The sequence below is a fragment of the Dendrobates tinctorius genome, unplaced genomic scaffold, assembly GCF_039654945.1.
Source record: "Dendrobates tinctorius isolate UK_male_01 unplaced genomic scaffold, ASM3965494v1 ptg000184l, whole genome shotgun sequence".
Classification (NCBI taxonomy): Eukaryota; Metazoa; Chordata; class Amphibia; order Anura; family Dendrobatidae; genus Dendrobates; species Dendrobates tinctorius.
Window position 1 is genome coordinate 18,823,184 of NW_027361851.1, and position 24,467 is coordinate 18,847,650.

Here is a 24,467-nt window from a genome sequence, read left to right on the forward strand (position 1 = left end):
ACAGCATATTTTTTAAGGACATTTGTCTCAGTAATGCCTCAGTGTTTCAAAGTCAAACAAGCTGACTATAATCATTCAGCTAGTGTCTGATAAGTGCTGTCTGTTTCAGCTATCAGGTTACCTTTTAATCCTCTTACAGCTAAGTCAATCTGAAATAAAACAAAATAGAGGAAAAATTACTAAAAAACATTCATGTGTTCAAAAGGAAAAAGTTACCGTTTCTCAAATTTTTAACATTTTGTTTTCTGTAGATAGTTAAGATTTTTAGGCCTTTTGATCATGATCAGTCCATGTACTTTGTTTAATATCTCCTTAAAATGTAAACGGTGAAGAAAAAGCATTTTGCCGAAACCCGGGATTGGACCAGGGACCTTTAGATCTTCAGTCTAACGCTCTCCCAACTGAGATATTTCTGCCATATCTATACATTTTCTCGGGGGTTTGACACTCTGCAAATGTCAAGTGTCATACCTGGAGGGATATATTATAATTTTTCATTTGACTGTTTTTTGAAGCATGATTTCTATTTGAAACGCCTTCCATTTTGCTGTACATATTTAATAACATTCATTAACTATTTGTGAATGAGTAGAAAAAGACAGCAATTTTGCCATTGAATTTTTACATTTTCAGTTTGTCTCCATGCACCAGTATAATTCTGACCCTGTGCTTCTAGAATAGGTCATGGTCGCACATAAAACACAATTTGCATGCATAATGTTACATCAAGTTTTATTTTTTATGAGATGCAAACAATTGGAGCAAAAAAGAGACAAAAATTTAGAGAAAATATTTTATTGATTGTTAAAAGTGAGACCATTTGTCCCAAAATGTGCTGAAACATGTCAGAAGGACATGGGCATTTCACATTTTTTAAACTATGATTACCTACTTGTTAAGTTTTTGTTAATTAAGTATCATTATGGTCTATTGATGTATGAGGTGAAAACTATGAAAGTAGACTTACCAGCAAATCCGTTTCTAGATATATTTCATGACAGCACTGTAGAAGGTTGATTCCCTACCCTAATAGGGACAGAGAACACAAAGAGGTGAAATAGTCCCTCCTCATTGACTGTCCAAAGGATTTTTCTAGTGCCAAAAGAACAACAGACATATGCACAAAAAATCTGTTTGATGTTCCTAGAGTTCTTTTTTGAGAGGACAAATTCAGATTCACTACAAAGACTCTCAGGAAATTTTTCAAAACCACATTACATGAAGATAAAGTTTCTTGAAATTAAATGTTGATTTCAGAAGTGGGATTTGAACCCACGCCTCCAGGGGAAACTGCAACCTAAACGCAGCGCCTTAGACCACTCGGCCATCCTGACTTCGAAATGCAATTGGAACTTAACTCCTTCCATGCTAGTCAGCAGAAATGTTACCATTCCTTGTGATTAAAAACTTGTCACACCACCCCAAAAAAGTCAATAAATAACATTTTTTATATGCGTACTTTTCGTCTGCATTAATTTTTAAACCTCCATTTATTTTGTTTGGATATTAGAAATGTTAGATTTCTCACAAATGCGGTGATGCACCACATTTCTTCAGAAACTACTGTTTGGCCACACAGCAGGGCTTTGAAAGGAAGAGCCCTATTTGGGTTTTGCAATGCAGATTTTGCAGGAATACCTTGCAGATGAAATTTGCAGAGTACCAAAACAGCAGAAAACCTCCCAAAGTGACCACATTTTAGAAATTATTTTGCACAATGAGTTAATCAACACCTGCAATTACTATTGTCAGCCTATAGGTGTTTTCACTCTGAACCATCCAGCATTGCAAGTATGCCAGTTTAGTGCCCAGCTTTTGCTTGCAGAGACAAGCAACCCATACATTTTTAAGTGGGCTCTACTCACTGGAGCAATGTCAAATATGTAGATGCTTTGTCTCACCATTAAAGTAGAAACCTCCTATATTTCAAATTAAAGATGACGGACCTGTGTGGAGCTTGTGTTTTTTGCCTTTTTGACTTTGTCCACAGCATATTTTTTAAGGACATTTGTCTCAGTAATGCCTCAGTGTTTCAAAGTCAAACAAGCTGACTATAATCATTCAGCTAGTGTCTGATAAGTGCTGTCTGTTTCAGCTATCAGGTTACCTTTTAATCCTCTTACAGCTAAGTCAATCTGAAATAAAACAAAATAGAGGAAAAATTACTAAAAAACATTCATGTGTTCAAAAGGAAAAAGTTACCGTTTCTCAAATTTTTAACATTTTGTTTTCTGTAGATAGTTAAGATTTTTAGGCCTTTTGATCATGATCAGTCCATGTGCTTTGTTTAATATCTCCTTAAAATGTAAACGGTGAAGAAAAAGCATTTTGCCGAAACCCGGGATTAGACCAGGGACCTTTAGATCTTCAGTCTAACGCTCTCCCAACTTTGCTATTTCGGCCATATCTATACATTTTCTGGGGGGTTTGACACTCTGCAAATGTCAAGTGTCACACCTGGAGGGATATATTATAATTTTTCATTTGACTGTTTTTTGAAGCATGATTTCTATTTGAAACGCCTTCCATTTTGCTGTACATATTTAATAACATTCATTAACTATTTGTGAATGAGTAGAAAAAGACAGCAATTTTGCCATTGAATTTTTACATTTTCAGTTTGTCTCCATGCACCAGTATAATTCTGACCCTGTGCTTCTAGAATAGGTCATGGTCGCACATAAAACACAATTTGCATGCATAATGTTACATCAAGTTTTATTTTTTATGAGATGCAAACAATTGGAGCAAAAAAGAGACAAAAATTTAGAGAAAATATTTTATTGATTGTTAAAAGTGAGACCATTTGTCCCAAAATGTGCTGAAACATGTCAGAATGACATGGGCATTTCACATTTTTTAAACTATGATTACCTACTTGTTAAGTTTTTGTTTATTAAATATCGTTATGGTCTATTGATGTATGAGGTGAAAACTATGAAAGTAGACTTACCAGCAAATCCGTTTCTAGATATATTTCATGACAGCACTGTAGAAGGTTGATTCCCTACCCTAATAGGGACAGAGAACACAAAGAGGTGAAATAGTCCCTCCTCATTGACTGTCCAAAGGATTTTTCTAGTGCCAAAAGAACAACAGACATATGGACAAAAATCTGTTTGATGTTCCTAGAGTTCTTTTTTGAGAGGACAAATTCAGATTCACTCCAAAGACTCTCAGGAAATTTTTCAAAACCACATTACATGAAGATAAAATTTCTTGAAATTAAATGTTGATGTCAGAAGTGGGATTTGAACCCACGCCTCCAGGGGAAACTGCAACCTAAACGCAGCGCCTTAGACCACTCTGCCATCTTGACTTCGATATGCAATTGGAACTTAACTCCTTCCATGCTAGTCAGCAGAAATGTTACCATTCCTTGTGATTAAAAACTTGTCACACCACCCCAAAAAAGTCAATAAATAACATTTTTTATATGCGTACTTTTCGTCTGCATTAATTTTTAAACCTCCATTTATTTTTTTTGAATATTAGGAATGTTAGATTTCTCACAAATGCGGTGATGCACCACATTTCTTCAGAAACTACTGTTTGGCCACACAGCAGGGCTTTGAAAGGAAGAGCCCTATTTGGGTTTTGCAATGCAGATTTTGCAGGAATACCTTGCAGATGAAATTTGCAGAGTACCAAAACAGCAGAAAACCTCCCAAAGTGACCACATTTTAGAAATTATTTTGCACAATGAGTTAATCAACACCTGCAATTACTATTGTCAGCCTATAGGTGTTTTCACTCTGAACCATCCAGCATTGCAAGTATGCCAGTTTAGTGCCCAGTAGTGTTGAGCATTCCGATACCGCAAGTATCGGGTATCGGCCGATACTTGCTGTATCGGAATTCCGATACCGACTTCCGATATTTTTTCAATATCGGAATTCGGCATCGGAATCGGAAGTTCAGTTGATTGACGGCCTGACGTCATCATGATGCGCGGTGTGTGCGCATCATGATGCGCCGTCATTTCGGGCCTTCCGGGGGTCTCTGCCGGCCTGCCGGGGGGCTGTGCCGGCCTGCCGGGGGGCTGTGTGGACTGCCCGGGGTCTGTACCGGCCTGCCGGGGGGCTGTGCCGGCCTGCCGGGGGGCTGTGCACCCTGTGGGGGTCTGTACCGGCCTGCCGGGGGGCTGTGCCGGCCTGCCGGGGGGCTGTGCTGATGTCCGGGGGTCTGTGCAAGCATCGTCCGATGGGACTACAAGTCCCATCGGGCGATGCCTGCTACCATGACAGTGATTGACACATTAGCCAATGATGGGACAGTAGTAGTCCCATCATCCGGCTAATGTGTTAAATGTTAAAAAAAAAAAAAAAATACTACATGCATGCTACATACATACTACATGCATGCTACATATATACTACATGCATGCTACATATATACTACATACATACTACATACATGCTACATACATACTGCATGCTACATACATACTACATACATACTACATACATACTACATGCATGCTACATACATACTACATGCATGCTACATATATACTACATACATACTACATACATACTACATACATACTACATGCATGCTACATACATACTACATGCATGCTACATATATACTACATACATACTACATACATGCTACATACATACTGCATGCTACATACATACTACATACATACTACATACATACTACATATATACTACATACATACTACATACATGCTACATACATACTGCATGCTACATACATACTACATACATACATACTACATACATACTACATACATGCTACATACTGCATGCTACATACATACTACATACATACTACATGCATGCTACATACATACTACATATATACTACATACATGCTACATACATACTGCATGCTACATACATACTACATACATACTACATGCATACTACATATATACTACATACATACTACATACATGCTGCATGCTACATATATACTACATGCTACATACATACTACATGCATGCTACATACATACTACATATATACTACATGCATGCTACATACATACTACATACTACATATATACTACATACATACTACATATATACTACATACATACTGCATGCTACATACATGCTACATACATACTACATACATACTACATACATACTACATGCATGCTACATGCATGCTACATGCATGCTACATACATACTACATGCATGCTACATACATACCACATACATACTACATACATACAATACATTCATACAATACATACATAGACATACAGTACATATAACATAGAGTAACATACTTACCAATACTTGTCACATTGTTCCCCGAAGCCATTGTCTATTCCGGGATAAATATTAACATAACAAACCACAAAAATACTCACCCACGATCCGAAGCAGTCCACGAGTGTGTCCCACGACGATCTTGGGTAGAGAACTGCAGCATCAGATGATGCTGCCGTTCTCTACGGGCTGTAGGAATCCAATGACGGAAGGTAGGTATCCTTCCGCACTGTATTCCTCCGCCACTTAAAAAAAAAAAGTCCCTAGTCTCACTTTATGCCATTGCTGTGTGGGAATTTCCCACACAGCAATGGCATAAAGTGAGACTAGGGACTTTTTTTTTTTTAAGTGGCGGAGGAATACAGTGCGGAAGGATACCTACCTTCCGTCATTGGATTCCTACAGCCCGTAGAGAACGGCAGCATCATCTGATGCTGCAGTTCTCTACCCAAGATCGTCGTGGGACACACTCGTGGACTGCTTCGGATCGTGGGTGAGTATTTTTGTGGTTTGTTATGTTAATATTTATCCCGGAATAGACAATGGCTTCGGGGAACAATGTGACAAGTATTGGTAAGTATGTTACTCTATGTTATATGTACTGTATGTCTATGTATGTATTGTATGAATGTATTGTATGTATGTAGTATATATGTGGTATGTATGTAGCATGTAGTATGTATGTGGTATGTATGTAGCATGCATGTAGTATGTATGTAGCATGCATGTAGTATGTATGTAGTATGTATGTAGTATGTATGTAGTATATATGTAGTATGTAGTATGAATGTAGTATATATGTAGTATGTATGTAGCATGTAGCATGCATGTAGTATATATGTAGTATGTATGTAGTATGTATGTAGCATGCATGTAGTATATATGTAGTATGTAGCATGTAGTATGTATGTAGCATGCATGTAGTATGTAGCATGTAGTATGTATGTAGCATGCATGTAGTATATATGTAGTATGTATGTAGTATGTATGTAGCATGCATGTAGTATGTATGTAGCATGTAGTATGTAGCATGCATGTAGTATATATGTAGTATGTAGCATGTAGTATGTATGTAGCATGCATGTAGTATATATGTGTTATGTATGTAGCATGTAGCATGCATGTAGTATGTATGTAGTATATATGTGGTATGTATGTAGCATGCAGTATGTATGTAGCATGCATGTAGTATATATGTAGTATGTATGTTGCATGTAGTATTTATGTAGTATGAATGTAGCATGTATGTAGTATGTAGTATGAATGTAGCATGTATGTAGTATGCATGTTGTATGTATGTAGCATGTAATTTTTTTTTTTTTTTTTTTTTTTACATTTAACACATTAGCCGGATGATGGGACTACTACTGTCCCATCATTGGCTAATGTGTCAATCACTGTCATGGTAGCAGGCATCGCCCGATGGGACTTGTAGTCCCATCGGACGATGCCTGCACAGACCCCCGGAGCCTGCACAGCCCCCCGGCAGGCCGGCACAGCCCCCCGGCAGGCCGGCACAGCCCCCCCGGAGCCTGCACAGCCCCCCGGCAGGCCGGCACAGCCCCCCGGCAGGCCGGCACAGCCCCCCGGAGCCTGCACAGACCACCGGCAGGCCGGCACAGACCACCGGAGCCTGCACAGACCCCCTGGCAGGCCGGCACAGCCCCCCGAAAGGCCCGTACAGACCCCAGAGAGGCTGTACAAGGGCAGGAAAGGGTTTTTCTTATTCCGATACCGGAAGTCCCATAGACTTGAATGGGACTTCCGGTATCGGAATCGGCGATACCGATACTTTTTTTAAAGATCGGCCGATACCATCCGATACGATACTTTGAAGTATCGGACGGTATCGCTCAACTCTAGTGCCCAGCTTTTGCTTGCAGAGACAAGCAACCCATACATTTTTAAGTGGGCTCTACTCACTGGAGCAATGTCAAATATGTAGATGCTTTGTCTCACCATTAAAGTAGAAACCTCCTATATTTCAAATTAAAGATGACGGACCTGTGTGGAGCTTGTGTTTTTTGCCTTTTTGACTTTGTCCACAGTATATTTTTTAAGGACATTTGTCTCAGTAATGCCTCAGTGTTTCAAAGTCAAACAAGCTGACTAATCATTCAGCTAGTGTCTGATAAGTGCTGTCTGTTTCAGCTATCAGGTTACCTTTTAATCCTCTTACAGCTAAGTCAATCTGAAATAAAACAAAATAGAGGAAAAATTACTAAAAAACATTCATGTGTTCAAAAGGAAAAAGTTACCGTTTCTCAAATTTTTAACATTTTGTTTTCTGTAGATAGTTAAGATTTTTAGGCCTTTTGATCATGATCAGTCCATGTGCTTTGTTTAATATCTCCTTAAAATGTAAACGGTGAAGAAAAAGCATTTTGCCGAAACCCGGGATTGGACCAGGGACCTTTAGATCTTCAGTCTAACGCTCTCCCAACTGAGCTATTTCGGCCATATCTATACATTTTCTGGGGGGTTTGACACTCTGCAAATGTCAAGTGTCACACCTGGAGGGATATATTATAATTTTTCATTTGACTGTTTTTTGAAGCATGATTTCTATTTGAAACGCCTTCCATTTTGCTGTACATATTTAATAACATTCATTAACTATTTGTGAATGAGTAGAAAAAGACAGCAATTTTGCCATTGAATTTTTACATTTTCAGTTTGTCTCCATGCACCAGTATAATTCTGACCCTGTGCTTCTAGAATAGGTCATGGTCGCACATAAAACACAATTTGCATGCATAATGTTACATCAAGTTTTATTTTTTATGAGATGCAAACAATTGGAGCAAAAAAGAGACAAAAATTTAGAGAAAATATTTTATTGATTGTTAAAAGTGAGACCATTTGTCCCAAAATGTGCTGAAACATGTCAGAATGACATGGGCATTTCACATTTTTTAAACTATGATTACCTACTTGTTAAGTTTTTGTTTATTAAATATCGTTATGGTCTATTGATGTATGAGGTGAAAACTATGAAAGTAGACTTACCAGCAAATCCGTTTCTAGATATATTTCATGACAGCACTGTAGAAGGTTGATTCCCTACCCTAATAGGGACAGAGAACACAAAGAGGTGAAATAGTCCCTCCTCATTGACTGTCCAAAGGATTTTTCTAGTGCCAAAAGAACAACAGACATATGCACAAAAAATCTGTTTGATGTTCCTAGAGTTCTTTTTTGAGAGGACAAATTCAGATTCACTCCAAAGACTCTCAGGAAATTTTTCAAAACCACATTACATGATGATAAAGTTTCTTGAAATTAAATGTTGATGTCAGAAGTGGGATTTGAACCCACGCCTCCAGGGGAAACTGCAACCTAAACGCAGCGCCTTAGACCACTCGGCCATCTTGACTTCGATATGCAATTGGAACTTAACTCCTTCCATGCTAGTCAGCAGAAATGTTACCATTCCTTGTGATTAAAAACTTGTCACACCACCCCAAAAAAGTCAATAAATAACATTTTTTATATGCGTACTTTTCGTCTGCATTAATTTTTAAACCTCCATTTATTTTGTTTGGATATTAGAAATGTTAGATTTCTCACAAATGCGGTGATGCACCACATTTTTTCAGAAACTACTGTTTGGCCACACAGCAGGGCTTTGAAAGGAAGAGCCCTATTTGGGTTTTGCAATGCAGATTTTGCAGGAATACCTTGCAGATGAAATTTGCAGAGTACCAAAACAGCAGAAAACCTCCCAAAGTGACCACATTTTAGAAATTATTTTGCACAATGAGTTAATCAACACCTGCAATTACTATTGTCAGCCTATAGGTGTTTTCACTCTGAACCATCCAGCATTGCAAGTATGCCAGTTTAGTGCCCAGCTTTTGCTTGCAGAGACAAGCAACCCATACATTTTTAAGTGGGCTCTACTCACTGGAGCAATGTCAAATATGTAGATGCTTTGTCTCACCATTAAAGTAGAAACCTCCTATATTTCAAATTAAAGATGACGGACCTGTGTGGAGCTTGTGTTTTTTGCCTTTTTGACTTTGTCCACAGCATATTTTTTAAGGACATTTGTCTCAGTAATGCCTCAGTGTTTCAAAGTCAAACAAGCTGACTATAATCATTCAGCTAGTGTCTGATAAGTGCTGTCTGTTTCAGCTATCAGGTTACCTTTTAATCCTCTTACAGCTAAGTCAATCTGAAATAAAACAAAATAGAGGAAAAATTACTAAAAAACATTCATGTGTTCAAAAGGAAAAAGTTACCGTTTCTCAAATTTTTAACATTTTGTTTTCTGTAGATAGTTAAGATTTTTAGGCCTTTTGATCATGATCAGTCCATGTGCTTTGTTTAATATCTCCTTAAAATGTAAACGGTGAAGAAAAAGCATTTTGCCGAAACCCGGGATTGGACTAGGGACCTTTAGATCTTCAGTCTAACGCTCTCCCAACTGAGCTATTTCGGCCATATCTATACATTTTCTGGGGGGTTTGACACTCTGCAAATGTCAAGTGTCACACCTGGAGGGATATATTATAATTTTTCATTTGACTGTTTTTTGAAGCATGATTTCTATTTGAAACGCCTTCCATTTTGCTGTACATATTTAATAACATTCATTAACTATTTGTGAATGAGTAGAAAAAGACAGCAATTTTGCCATTGAATTTTTACATTTTCAGTTTGTCTCCATGCACCAGTATAATTCTGACCCTGTGCTTCTAGAATAGGTCATGGTCGCACATAAAACACAATTTGCATGCATAATGTTACATCAAGTTTTATTTTTTATGAGATGCAAACAATTGGAGCAAAAAAGAGACAAAAATTTAGAGAAAATATTTTATTGATTGTTAAAAGTGAGACCATTTGTCCCAAAATGTGCTGAAACATGTCAGAATGACATGGGCATTTCACATTTTTTAAACTATGATTACCTACTTGTTAAGTTTTTGTTTATTAAATATCGTTATGGTCTATTGATGTGTGAGGTGAAAACTATGAAAGTAGACTTACCAGCAAATCCGTTTCTAGATATATTTCATGACAGCACTGTAGAAGGTTGATTCCCTACCCTAATAGGGACAGAGAACACAAAGAGGTGAAATAGTCCCTCCTCATTGACTGTCCAAAGGATTTTTCTAGTGCCAAAAGAACAACAGACATATGCACAAAAAATCTGTTTGATGTTCCTAGAGTTCTTTTTTGAGAGGACAAATTCAGATTCACTCCAAAGACTCTCAGGAAATTTTTCAAAACCACATTACATGAAGATAAAGTTTCTTGAAATTAAATGTTGATGTCAGAAGTGGGATTTGAACCCACGCCTCCAGGGGAAACTGCAACCTAAACGCAGCGCCTTAGACCACTCGGCCATCTTGACTTTGATATGCAATTGGAACTTAACTCCTTCCATGCTAGTCAGCAGAAATGTTACCATTCCTTGTGATTAAAAACTTGTCACACCACCCCAAAAAAGTCAATAAATAACATTTTTTATATGCGTACTTTTCGTCTGCATTAATTTTTAAACCTCCATTTATTTTGTTTGGATATTAGAAATGTTAGATTTCTCACAAATGCGGTGATGCACCACATTTCTTCAGAAACTACTGTTTGGCCACACAGCAGGGCTTTGAAAGGAAGAGCCCTATTTGGGTTTTGCAATGCAGATTTTGCAGGAATACCTTGCAGATGAAATTTGCAGAGTACCAAAACAGCAGAAAACCTCCCAAAGTGACCACATTTTAGAAATTATTTTGCACAATGAGTTAATCAACACCTGCAATTACTATTGTCAGCCTATAGGTGTTTTCACTCTGAACCATCCAGCATTGCAAGTATGCCAGTTTAGTGCCCAGCTTTTGCTTGCAGAGACAAGCAACCCATACATTTTTAAGTGGGCTCTACTCACTGGAGCAATGTCAAATATGTAGATGCTTTGTCTCACCATTAAAGTAGAAACCTCCTATATTTCAAATTAAAGATGACGGACCTGTGTGGAGCTTGTGTTTTTTGCCTTTTTGACTTTGTCCACAGCATATTTTTTAAGGACATTTGTCTCAGTAATGCCTCAGTGTTTCAAAGTCAAACAAGCTGACTATAATCATTCAGCTAGTGTCTGATAAGTGCTGTCTGTTTCAGCTATCAGGTTACCTTTTAATCCTCTTACAGCTAAGTCAATCTGAAATAAAACAAAATAGAGGAAAAATTACTAAAAAACATTCATGTGTTCAAAAGGAAAAAGTTACCGTTTCTCAAATTTTTAACATTTTGTTTTCTGTAGATAGTTAAGATTTTTAGGCCTTTTGATCATGATCAGTCCATGTGCTTTGTTTAATATCTCCTTAAAATGTAAGCGGTGAAGAAAAAGCATTTTGCCGAAACCCGGGATTGGACTAGGGACCTTTAGATCTTCAGTCTAACGCTCTCCCAACTGAGATATTTCGGCCATATCTATACATTTTCTGGGGGGTTTGACACTCTGCAAATGTCAAGTGTCACACCTGGAGGGATATATTATAATTTTTCATTTGACTGTTTTTTGAAGCATGATTTCTATTTGAAACGCCTTCCATTTTGCTGTACATATTTAATAACATTCATTAACTATTTGTGAATGAGTAGAAAAAGACAGCAATTTTGCCATTGAATTTTTACATTTTCAGTTTGTCTCCATGCACCAGTATAATTCTGACCCTGTGCTTCTAGAATAGGTCATGGTCGCACATAAAACACAATTTGCATGCATAATGTTACATCAAGTTTTATTTTTTATGAGATGCAAACAATTGGAGCAAAAAAGAGACAAAAATTTAGAGAAAATATTTTATTGATTGTTAAAAGTGAGACCATTTGTCCCAAAATGTGCTGAAACATGTCAGAATGACATGGGCATTTCACATTTTTTAAACTATGATTACCTACTTGTTAAGTTTTTGTTTATTAAGTATCGTTATGGTCTATTGATGTATGAGGTGAAAACTATGAAAGTAGACTTACCAGCAAATCCGTTTCTAGATATATTTCATGACAGCGCTGTAGAAGGTTGATTCCCTACCCTAATAGGGACAGAGAACACAAAGAGGTGAAATAGTCCCTCCTCATTGACTGTCCAAAGGATTTTTCTAGTGCCAAAAGAACAACAGACATATGCACAAAAAATCTGTTTGATGTTCCTAGAGTTCTTTTTTGAGAGGACAAATTCAGATTCACTCCAAAGACTCTCAGGAAATTTTTCTAAACCACATTACTAAGTTTTGTTTGACCTCATCTAATCAATAAATGAAGATAAAGTTTCTTGAAATTAAATATTGATGTCAGAAGTGGGATTTGAACCCACGCCTCCAGGGGAGACTGCGACCTGAACGCAGCGCCTTAGAACGCTCGGTATTAGACCGCTCGCCTTAGACAGCTTCGATATGCAATTGGAACTTAACTCCTTCCATGCTAGTCAGCAGAAATGTTACCATTCCTTGTGATTAAAAACTTGTCACACCACCCCAAAAAAGTCAATAAATAACATTTTTTATATGCGTACTTTTCGTCTGCATTAATTTTTAAACCTCCATTTATTTTGTTTGGATATTAGAAATGTTAGATTTCTCACAAATGCGGTGATGCACCACATTTCTTCAGAAACTACTGTTTGGCCACACAGCAGGGCTTTGAAAGGAAGAGCCCTATTTGGGTTTTGCAATGCAGATTTTGCAGGAATACCTTGCAGATGAAATTTGCAGAGTACCAAAACAGCAGAAAACCTCCCAAAGTGACCACATTTTAGAAATTATTTTGCACAATGAGTTAATCAACACCTGCAATTACTATTGTCAGCCTATAGGTGTTTTCACTCTGAACCATCCAGCATTGCAAGTATGCCAGTTTAGTGCCCAGCTTTTGCTTGCAGAGACAAGCAACCCATACATTTTTAAGTGGGCTCTACTCACTGGAGCAATGTCAAATATGTAGATACTTTGTCTCACCATTAAAGTAGAAACCTCCTATATTTCAAATTAAAGATGACGGACCTGTGTTCAACTTGTGTTTTTTGCCTTTTTGACTTTGTCCACAGCATATTTTTTAAGGACATTTGTCTCAGTAATGCCTCAGTGTTTCAAAGTCAAACAAGCTGACTATAATCATTCAGCTAGTGTCTGATAAGTGCTGTCTGTTTCAGCTATCAGGTTACCTTTTAATCCTCTTACAGCTAAGTCAATCTGAAATAAAACAAAATAGAGGAAAAATTACTAAAAAACATTCATGTGTTCAAAAGGAAAAAGTTACCGTTTCTCAAATTTTTAACATTTTGTTTTCTGTAGATAGTTAAGATTTTTAGGCCTTTTGATCATGATCAGTCCATGTACTTTGTTTAATATCTCCTTAAAATGTAAACGGTGAAGAAAAAGCATTTTGCCGAAACCCGGGATTGGACCAGGGACCTTTAGATCTTCAGTCTAACGCTCTCCCAACTGAGATATTTCTGCCATATCTATACATTTTCTCGGGGGTTTGACACTCTGCAAATGTCAAGTGTCATACCTGGAGGGATATATTATAATTTTTCATTTGACTGTTTTTTGAAGCATGATTTCTATTTGAAACGCCTTCCATTTTGCTGTACATATTTAATAACATTCATTAACTATTTGTGAATGAGTAGAAAAAGACAGCAATTTTGCCATTGAATTTTTACATTTTCAGTTTGTCTCCATGCACCAGTATAATTCTGACCCTGTGCTTCTAGAATAGGTCATGGTCGCACATAAAACACAATTTGCATGCATAATGTTACATCAAGTTTTATTTTTTATGAGATGCAAACAATTGGAGCAAAAAAGAGACAAAAATTTAGAGAAAATATTTTATTGATTGTTAAAAGTGAGACCATTTGTCCCAAAATGTGCTGAAACATGTCAGAAGGACATGGGCATTTCACATTTTTTAAACTATGATTACCTACTTGTTAAGTTTTTGTTAATTAAGTATCATTATGGTCTATTGATGTATGAGGTGAAAACTATGAAAGTAGACTTACCAGCAAATCCGTTTCTAGATATATTTCATGACAGCACTGTAGAAGGTTGATTCCCTACCCTAATAGGGACAGAGAACACAAAGAGGTGAAATAGTCCCTCCTCATTGACTGTCCAAAGGATTTTTCTAGTGCCAAAAGAACAACAGACATATGCACAAAAAATCTGTTTGATGTTCCTAGAGTTCTTTTTTGAGAGGACAAATTCAGATTCACTACAAAGACTCTCAGGAAATTTTTCAAAACCACATTACATGAAGATAAAGTTTCTTGAAATTAAATGTTGATTTCAGAAGTGGGATTTGAACCCACGCCTCCAGGGGAAACTGCAACCTAAACGCAGCGCCTTAGACCACTCGGCCATCCTGACTTCGAAATGCAATTGGAACTTAACTCCTTCCATGCTAGTCAGCAGAAATGTTACCATTCCTTGTGATTAAAAACTTGTCACACCACCCCAAAAAAGTCAATAAATAACATTTTTTATATGCGTACTTTTCGTCTGCATTAATTTTTAAACCTCCATTTATTTTGTTTGGATATTAGAAATGTTAGATTTCTCACAAATGCGGTGATGCACCACATTTCTTCAGAAACTACTGTTTGGCCACACAGCAGGGCTTTGAAAGGAAGAGCCCTATTTGGGTTTTGCAATGCAGATTTTGCAGGAATACCTTGCAGATGAAATTTGCAGAGTACCAAAACAGCAGAAAACCTCCCAAAGTGACCACATTTTAGAAATTATTTTGCACAATGAGTTAATCAACACCTGCAATTACTATTGTCAGCCTATAGGTGTTTTCACTCTGAACCATCCAGCATTGCAAGTATGCCAGTTTAGTGCCCAGCTTTTGCTTGCAGAGACAAGCAACCCATACATTTTTAAGTGGGCTCTACTCACTGGAGCAATGTCAAATATGTAGATGCTTTGTCTCACCATTAAAGTAGAAACCTCCTATATTTCAAATTAAAGATGACGGACCTGTGTGGAGCTTGTGTTTTTTGCCTTTTTGACTTTGTCCACAGCATATTTTTTAAGGACATTTGTCTCAGTAATGCCTCAGTGTTTCAAAGTCAAACAAGCTGACTATAATCATTCAGCTAGTGTCTGATAAGTGCTGTCTGTTTCAGCTATCAGGTTACCTTTTAATCCTCTTACAGCTAAGTCAATCTGAAATAAAACAAAATAGAGGAAAAATTACTAAAAAACATTCATGTGTTCAAAAGGAAAAAGTTACCGTTTCTCAAATTTTTAACATTTTGTTTTCTGTAGATAGTTAAGATTTTTAGGCCTTTTGATCATGATCAGTCCATGTGCTTTGTTTAATATCTCCTTAAAATGTAAACGGTGAAGAAAAAGCATTTTGCCGAAACCCGGGATTAGACCAGGGACCTTTAGATCTTCAGTCTAACGCTCTCCCAACTTTGCTATTTCGGCCATATCTATACATTTTCTGGGGGTTTGACACTCTGCAAATGTCAAGTGTCACACCTGGAGGGATATATTATAATTTTTCATTTGACTGTTTTTTGAAGCATGATTTCTATTTGAAACGCCTTCCATTTTGCTGTACATATTTAATAACATTCATTAACTATTTGTGAATGAGTAGAAAAAGACAGCAATTTTGCCATTGAATTTTTACATTTTCAGTTTGTCTCCATGCACCAGTATAATTCTGACCCTGTGCTTCTAGAATAGGTCATGGTCGCACATAAAACACAATTTGCATGCATAATGTTACATCAAGTTTTATTTTTTATGAGATGCAAACAATTGGAGCAAAAAAGAGACAAAAATTTAGAGAAAATATTTTATTGATTGTTAAAAGTGAGACCATTTGTCCCAAAATGTGCTGAAACATGTCAGAATGACATGGGCATTTCACATTTTTTAAACTATGATTACCTACTTGTTAAGTTTTTGTTTATTAAATATCGTTATGGTCTATTGATGTATGAGGTGAAAACTATGAAAGTAGACTTACCAGCAAATCCGTTTCTAGATATATTTCATGACAGCACTGTAGAAGGTTGATTCCCTACCCTAATAGGGACAGAGAACACAAAGAGGTGAAATAGTCCCTCCTCATTGACTGTCCAAAGGATTTTTCTAGTGCCAAAAGAACAACAGACATATGGACAAAAATCTGTTTGATGTTCCTAGAGTTCTTTTTTGAGAGGACAAATTCAGATTCACTCCAAAGACTCTCAGGAAATTTTTCAAAACCACATTACATGAAGATAAAATTTCTTGAAATTAAATGTTGATGTCAGAAGTGGGATTTGAACCCACGCCTCCAGGGGAAACTGCAACCTAAACGCAGCGCCTTAGACCACTCTGCCATCTTGACTTCGATATGCAATTGGAACTTAACTCCTTCCATGCTAGTCAGCAGAAATGTTACCATTCCTTGTGATTAAAAACTTGTCACACCACCCCAAAAAAGTCAATAAATAACATTTTTTATATGCGTACTTTTCGTCTGCATTAATTTTTAAACCTCCATTTATTTTGTTTGGATATTAGAAATGTTAGATTTCTCACAAATGCGGTGATGCACCACATTTCTTCAGAAACTACTGTTTGGCCACACAGCAGGGCTTTGAAAGGAAGAGCCCTATTTGGGTTTTGCAATGCAGATTTTGCAGGAATACCTTGCAGATGAAATTTGCAGAGTACCAAAACAGCAGAAAACCTCCCAAAGTGACCACATTTTAGAAATTATTTTGCACAATGAGTTAATCAACACCTGCAATTACTATTGTCAGCCTATAGGTGTTTTCACTCTGAACCATCCAGCATTGCAAGTATGCCAGTTTAGTGCCCAGCTTTTGCTTGCAGAGACAAGCAACCCATACATTTTTAAGTGGGCTCTACTCACTGGAGCAATGTCAAATATGTAGATGCTTTGTCTCACCATTAAAGTAGAAACCTCCTATATTTCAAATTAAAGATGACGGACCTGTGTGGAGCTTGTGTTTTTTGCCTTTTTGACTTTGTCCACAGTATATTTTTTAAGGACATTTGTCTCAGTAATGCCTCAGTGTTTCAAAGTCAAACAAGCTGACTAATCATTCAGCTAGTGTCTGATAAGTGCTGTCTGTTTCAGCTATCAGGTTACCTTTTAATCCTCTTACAGCTAAGTCAATCTGAAATAAAACAAAATAGAGGAAAAATTACTAAAAAACATTCATGTGTTCAAAAGGAAAAAGTTACCGTTTCTCAAATTTTTAACATTTTGTTTTCTGTAGATAGTTAAGATTTTTAGGCCTTTTGATCATGATCAGTCCATGTGCTTTGTTTAATATCTCCTTAAAATGTAAACGGTGAAGAAAAAGCATTTTGCCGAAACCCGGGATTGGACCAGGGACCTTTAGATCTTCAGTCTAACGCTCTCCCAACTGAGATATTTCGGCCATATCTATACATTTTCTGGGGGGTTTGACACTCTGCAAATGTCAAGTGTCACACCTGGAGGGATATATTATAATTTTTCATTTGACTGTTTTTTGAAGCATGATTTCTATTTGAAACGCCTTCCATTTTGCTGTACATATTTAATAACATTCATTAACTATTTGTGAATGAGTAGAAAAAGACAGCAATTTTGCCATTGAATTTTTACATTTTCAGTTTGTCTCCATGCACCAGTATAATTCTGACCCTGTGCTTCTAGAATAGGTCATGGTCGCACATAAAACACAATTTGCATGCATAATGTTACATCAAGTTTTATTTTTTATGAGATGCAAACAATTGGAGCAAAAAAGAGACAAAAATTTAGAGAAAATATTTTATTGATTGTTAAAAGTGAGACCATTTGTCCCAAAATGTGCTGAAACATGTCAGAATGACATGGGCATTTCACATTTTTTAAACTATGATTACCTACTTGTTAAGTTTTTGTTTATTAAATATCGTTATGGTCTATTGATGTGTGAGGTGAAAACTATGAAAGTAGACTTACCAGCAAATCCGTTTCTAGATATATTTCATGACAGCACTGTAGAAGGTTGATTCCCTACCCTAATAGGGACAGAGAACACAAAGAGGTGAAATAGTCCCTCCTCATTGACTGTCCAAAGGATTTTTCTAGTGCCAAAAGAACAACAGACATATGCACAAAAAATCTGTTTGATGTTCCTAGAGTTCTTTTTTGAGAGGACAAATTCAGATTCACTCCAAAGACTCTCAGTAAATTTTTCAAAACCACATTACATGAAGATAAAGTTTCTTGAAATTAAATGTTGATGTCAGAAGTGGGATTTGAACCCACGCCTCCAGGGGAAACTGCAACCTAAACGCAGCGCCTTAGACCACTCGGCCATCTTGACTTCGATATGCAATTGGAACTTAACTCCTTCCATGCTAGTCAGCAGAAATGTTACCATTCCTTGTGATTAAAAACTTGTCACACCACCCCAAAAAAGTCAATAAATAACATTTTTTATATGCGTACTTTTCGTCTGCATTAATTTTTAAACCTCCATTTATTTTGTTTGGATATTAGAAATGTTAGATTTCTCACAAATGCGGTGATGCACCACATTTCTTCAGAAACTACTGTTTGGCCACACAGCAGGGCTTTGAAAGGAAGAGCCCTATTTGGGTTTTGCAATGCAGATTTTGCAGGAATACCTTGCAGATGAAATTTGCAGAGTACCAAAACAGCAGAAAACCTCCCAAAGTGACCACATTTTAGAAATTATTTTGCACAATGAGTTAATCAACACCTGCAATTACTATTGTCAGCCTATAGGTGTTTTCACTCTGAACCATCCAGCATTGCAAGTATGCCAGTTTAGTGCCCAGCTTTTGCTTGCAGAGACAAGCAACCCATACATTTTTAAGTGGGCTCTACTCACTGGAGCAATGTCAAATATGTAGATGCTTTGTCTCACCATTAAAGTAGAAACCTCCTATATTTCAAATTAAAGATGACGGACCTGTGTGGAGCTTGTGTTTTTTGCCTTTTTGACTTTGTCCACAGCATATTTTTTAAGGACATTTGTCTCAGTAATGCCTCAGTGTTTCAAAGTCAAACAAGCTGACTATAATCATTCAGCTAGTGTCTGATAAGTGCTGTCTGTTTCAGCTATCAGGTTACCTTTTAATCCTCTTACAGCTAAGTCAATCTGAAATAAAACAAAATAGAGGAAAAATTACTAAAAAACATTCATGTGTTCAAAAGGAAAAAGTTACCGTTTCTCAAATTTTTAACATTTTGTTTTCTGTAGATAGTTAAGATTTTTAGGCCTTTTGATCATGATCAGTCCATGTGCTTTGTTTAATATCTCCTTAAAATGTAAGCGGTGAAGAAAAAGCATTTTGCCGAAACCCGGGATTGGACTAGGGACCTTTAGATCTTCAGTCTAACGCTCTCCCAACTGAGCTATTTCGGCCATATCTATACATTTTCTGGGGGGTTTGACACTCTGCAAATGTCAAGTGTCACACCTGGAGGGATATATTATAATTTTTCATTTGACTGTTTTTTGAAGCATGATTTCTATTTGAAACGCCTTCCATTTTGCTGTACATATTTAATAACATTCATTAACTATTTGTGAATGAGTAGAAAAAGACAGCAATTTTGCCATTGAATTTTTACATTTTCAGTTTGTCTCCATGCACCAGTATAATTCTGACCCTGTGCTTCTAGAATAGGTCATGGTCGCACATAAAACACAATTTGCATGCATAATGTTACATCAAGTTTTATTTTTTATGAGATGCAAACAATTGGAGCAAAAAAGAGACAAAAATTTAGAGAAAATATTTTATTGATTGTTAAAAGTGAGACCATTTGTCCCAAAATGTGCTGAAACATGTCAGAATGACATGGGCATTTCACATTTTTTAAACTATGATTACCTACTTGTTAAGTTTTTGTTTATTAAATATCGTTATGGTCTATTGATGTGTGAGGTGAAAACTATGAAAGTAGACTTACCAGCAAATCCGTTTCTAGATATATTTCATGACAGCACTGTAGAAGGTTGATTCCCTACCCTAATAGGGACAGAGAACACAAAGAGGTGAAATAGTCCCTCCTCATTGACTGTCCAAAGGATTTTTCTAGTGCCAAAAGAACAACAGACATATGCACAAAAAATCTGTTTGATGTTCCTAGAGTTCTTTTTTGAGAGGACAAATTCAGATTCACTCCAAAGACTCTCAGGAAATTTTTCAAAACCACATTACATGAAGATAAAGTTTCTTGAAATTAAATGTTGATGTCAGAAGTGGGATTTGAACCCACGCCTCCAGGGGAAACTGCAACCTAAACGCAGCGCCTTAGACCACTCGGCCATCTTGACTTCGATATGCAATTGGAACTTAACTCCTTCCATGCTAGTCAGCAGAAATGTTACCATTCCTTGTGATTAAAAACTTGTCACACCACCCCAAAAAAGTCAATAAATAACATTTTTTATATGCGTACTTTTCGTCTGCATTAATTTTTAAACCTCCATTTATTTTGTTTGGATATTAGAAATGTTAGATTTCTCACAAATGCGGTGATGCACCACATTTCTTCAGAAACTACTGTTTGGCCACACAGCAGGGCTTTGAAAGGAAGAGCCCTATTTGGGTTTTGCAATGCAGATTTTGCAGGAATACCTTGCAGATGAAATTTGCAGAGTACCAAAACAGCAGAAAACCTCCCAAAGTGACCACATTTTAGAAATTATTTTGCACAATGAGTTAATCAACACCTGCAATTACTATTGTCAGCCTATAGGTGTTTTCACTCTGAACCATCCAGCATTGCAAGTATGCCAGTTTAGTGCCCAGCTTTTGCTTGCAGAGACAAGCAACCCATACATTTTTAAGTGGGCTCTACTCACTGGAGCAATGTCAAATATGTAGATGCTTTGTCTCACCATTAAAGTAGAAACCTCCTATATTTCAAATTAAAGATGACGGACCTGTGTGGAGCTTGTGTTTTTTGCCTTTTTGACTTTGTCCACAGCATATTTTTTAAGGACATTTGTCTCAGTAATGCCTCAGTGTTTCAAAGTCAAACAAGCTGACTATAATCATTCAGCTAGTGTCTGATAAGTGCTGTCTGTTTCAGCTATCAGGTTACCTTTTAATCCTCTTACAGCTAAGTCAATCTGAAATAAAACAAAATAGAGGAAAAATTACTAAAAAACATTCATGTGTTCAAAAGGAAAAAGTTACCGTTTCTCAAATTTTTAACATTTTGTTTTCTGTAGATAGTTAAGATTTTTAGGCCTTTTGATCATGATCAGTCCATGTGCTTTGTTTAATATCTCCTTAAAATGTAAGCGGTGAAGAAAAAGCATTTTGCCGAAACCCGGGATTGGACTAGGGACCTTTAGATCTTCAGTCTAACGCTCTCCCAACTGAGCTATTTCGGCCATATCTATACATTTTCTGGGGGGTTTGACACTCTGCAAATGTCAAGTGTCACACCTGGAGGGATATATTATAATTTTTCATTTGACTGTTTTTTGAAGCATGATTTCTATTTGAAACGCCTTCCATTTTGCTGTACATATTTAATAACATTCATTAACTATTTGTGAATGAGTAGAAAAAGACAGCAATTTTGCCATTGAATTTTTACATTTTCAGTTTGTCTCCATGCACCAGTATAATTCTGACCCTGTGCTTCTAGAATAGGTCATGGTCGCACATAAAACACAATTTGCATGCATAATGTTACATCAAGTTTTATTTTTTATGAGATGCAAACAATTGGAGCAAAAAAGAGACAAAAATTTAGAGAAAATATTTTATTGATTGTTAAAAGTGAGACCATTTGTCCCAAAATGTGCTGAAACATGTCAGAATGACATGGGCATTTCACATTTTTTAAACTATGATTACCTACTTGTTAAGTTTTTGTTTATTAAGTATCGTTATGGTCTATTGATGTATGAGGTGAAAACTATGAAAGTAGACTTACCAGCAAATCCGTTTCTAGATATATTTCATGACAGCGCTGTAGAAGGTTGATTCCCTACCCTAATAGGGACAGAGAACACAAAGAGGTGAAATAGTCCCTCCTCATTGACTGTCCAAAGGATTTTTCTAGTGCCAAAAGAACAACAGACATATGCACAAAAAATCTGTTTGATGTTCCTAGAGTTCTTTTTTGAGAGGACAAATTCAGATTCACTCCAAAGACTCTCAGGAAATTTTTCTAAACCACATTACTAAGTTTTGTTTGACCTCATCTAATCAATAAATGAAGATAAAGTTTCTTGAAATTAAATATTGATGTCAGAAGTGGGATTTGAACCCACGCCTCCAGGGGAGACTGCGACCTGAACGCAGCGCCTTAGAACGCTCGGTATTAGACCGCTCGCCTTAGACAGCTTCGATATGCAATTGGAACTTAACTCCTTCCATGCTAGTCAGCAGAAATGTTACCATTCCTTGTGATTAAAAACTTGTCACACCACCCCAAAAAAGTCAATAAATAACATTTTTTATATGCGTACTTTTCGTCTGCATTAATTTTTAAACCTCCATTTATTTTGTTTGGATATTAGAAATGTTAGATTTCTCACAAATGCGGTGATGCACCACATTTCTTCAGAAACTACTGTTTGGCCACACAGCAGGGCTTTGAAAGGAAGAGCCCTATTTGGGTTTTGCAATGCAGATTTTGCAGGAATACCTTGCAGATGAAATTTGCAGAGTACCAAAACAGCAGAAAACCTCCCAAAGTGACCACATTTTAGAAATTATTTTGCACAATGAGTTAATCAACACCTGCAATTACTATTGTCAGCCTATAGGTGTTTTCACTCTGAACCATCCAGCATTGCAAGTATGCCAGTTTAGTGCCCAGCTTTTGCTTGCAGAGACAAGCAACCCATACATTTTTAAGTGGGCTCTACTCACTGGAGCAATGTCAAATATGTAGATGCTTTGTCTCACCATTAAAGTAGAAACCTCCTATATTTCAAATTAAAGATGACGGACCTGTGTGGAGCTTGTGTTTTTTGCCTTTTTGACTTTGTCCACAGCATATTTTTTAAGGACATTTGTCTCAGTAATGCCTCAGTGTTTCAAAGTCAAACAAGCTGACTATAATCATTCAGCTAGTGTCTGATAAGTGCTGTCTGTTTCAGCTATCAGGTTACCTTTTAATCCTCTTACAGCTAAGTCAATCTGAAATAAAACAAAATAGAGGAAAAATTACTAAAAAACATTCATGTGTTCAAAAGGAAAAAGTTACCGTTTCTCAAATTTTTAACATTTTGTTTTCTGTAGATAGTTAAGATTTTTAGGCCTTTTGATCATGATCAGTCCATGTGCTTTGTTTAATATCTCCTTAAAATGCAAACGGTGAAGAAAAAGCATTTTGCCGAAACCCGGGACCTTTAGATCTTCAGTCTAACGCTCTCCCAACTTTGCTATTTCGGCCATATCTATACATTTTCTGGGGGGTTTGACACTCTGCAAATGTCAAGTGTCACACCTGGAGGGATATATTATAATTTTTCATTTGACTGTTTTTTGAAGCATGATTTCTATTTGAAACGCCTTCCATTTTGCTGTACATATTTAATAACATTCATTAACTATTTGTGAATGAGTAGAAAAAGACAGCAATTTTGCCATTGAATTTTTACATTTTCAGTTTGTCTCCATGCACCAGTATAATTCTGACCCTGTGCTTCTAGAATAGGTCATGGTCGCACATAAAACACAATTTGCATGCATAATGTTACATCAAGTTTTATTTTTTATGAGATGCAAACAATTGGAGCAAAAAAGAGACAAAAATTTAGAGAAAATATTTTATTGATTGTTAAAAGTGAGACCATTTGTCCCAAAATGTGCTGAAACATGTCAGAATGACATGGGCATTTCACATTTTTTAAACTATGATTACCTACTTGTTAAGTTTTTGTTTATTAAATATCGTTATGGTCTATTGATTTATGAGGTGAAAACTATGAAAGTAGACTTACCAGCAAATCCGTTTCTAGATATATTTCATGACAGCACTGTAGAAGGTTGATTCCCTACCCTAATAGGGACAGAGAACACAAAGAGGTGAAATAGTCCCTCCTCATTGACTGTCCAAAGGATTTTTCTAGTGCCAAAAGAACAACAGACATATGGACAAAAATCTGTTTGATGTTCCTAGAGTTCTTTTTTGAGAGGACAAATTCAGATTCACTCCAAAGACTCTCAGGAAATTTTTCAAAACCA

General features: G+C 36.7%; 9 non-coding genes across 9 annotated transcripts; all 9 read right to left on the reverse strand.

Annotated features, from left to right (window-relative positions):
• Positions 1 to 1,251: 1,251 nt before the first annotated feature.
• On the reverse strand, positions 1,252 to 1,334 carry TRNAL-UAG (transfer RNA leucine (anticodon UAG)). Its single transcript has one exon. It is a non-coding gene; the product is annotated as a tRNA-Leu (tRNA).
• Positions 1,335 to 3,236: 1,902 nt separating this feature from the next.
• TRNAL-UAG (transfer RNA leucine (anticodon UAG)) lies at positions 3,237 to 3,319 on the reverse strand. The gene has a single exon. It is a non-coding gene; the product is annotated as a tRNA-Leu (tRNA).
• A 4,316-nt stretch (positions 3,320 to 7,635) lies between these two features.
• TRNAF-GAA (transfer RNA phenylalanine (anticodon GAA)) lies at positions 7,636 to 7,708 on the reverse strand. The gene has a single exon. It is a non-coding gene; the product is annotated as a tRNA-Phe (tRNA).
• Positions 7,709 to 8,543: 835 nt separating this feature from the next.
• Positions 8,544 to 8,626, reverse strand: TRNAL-UAG (transfer RNA leucine (anticodon UAG)). Its single transcript has one exon. It is a non-coding gene; the product is annotated as a tRNA-Leu (tRNA).
• A 1,903-nt stretch (positions 8,627 to 10,529) lies between these two features.
• TRNAL-UAG (transfer RNA leucine (anticodon UAG)) lies at positions 10,530 to 10,612 on the reverse strand. Its single transcript has one exon. It is a non-coding gene; the product is annotated as a tRNA-Leu (tRNA).
• Positions 10,613 to 14,547: 3,935 nt separating this feature from the next.
• Positions 14,548 to 14,630, reverse strand: TRNAL-UAG (transfer RNA leucine (anticodon UAG)). Its single transcript has one exon. It is a non-coding gene; the product is annotated as a tRNA-Leu (tRNA).
• Positions 14,631 to 16,531: 1,901 nt separating this feature from the next.
• TRNAL-UAG (transfer RNA leucine (anticodon UAG)) lies at positions 16,532 to 16,614 on the reverse strand. Its single transcript has one exon. It is a non-coding gene; the product is annotated as a tRNA-Leu (tRNA).
• Positions 16,615 to 18,515: 1,901 nt separating this feature from the next.
• On the reverse strand, positions 18,516 to 18,598 carry TRNAL-UAG (transfer RNA leucine (anticodon UAG)). The gene has a single exon. It is a non-coding gene; the product is annotated as a tRNA-Leu (tRNA).
• Positions 18,599 to 20,501: 1,903 nt separating this feature from the next.
• On the reverse strand, positions 20,502 to 20,584 carry TRNAL-UAG (transfer RNA leucine (anticodon UAG)). The gene has a single exon. It is a non-coding gene; the product is annotated as a tRNA-Leu (tRNA).
• Between the last annotated feature and the right edge of the window lie 3,883 nt (positions 20,585 to 24,467).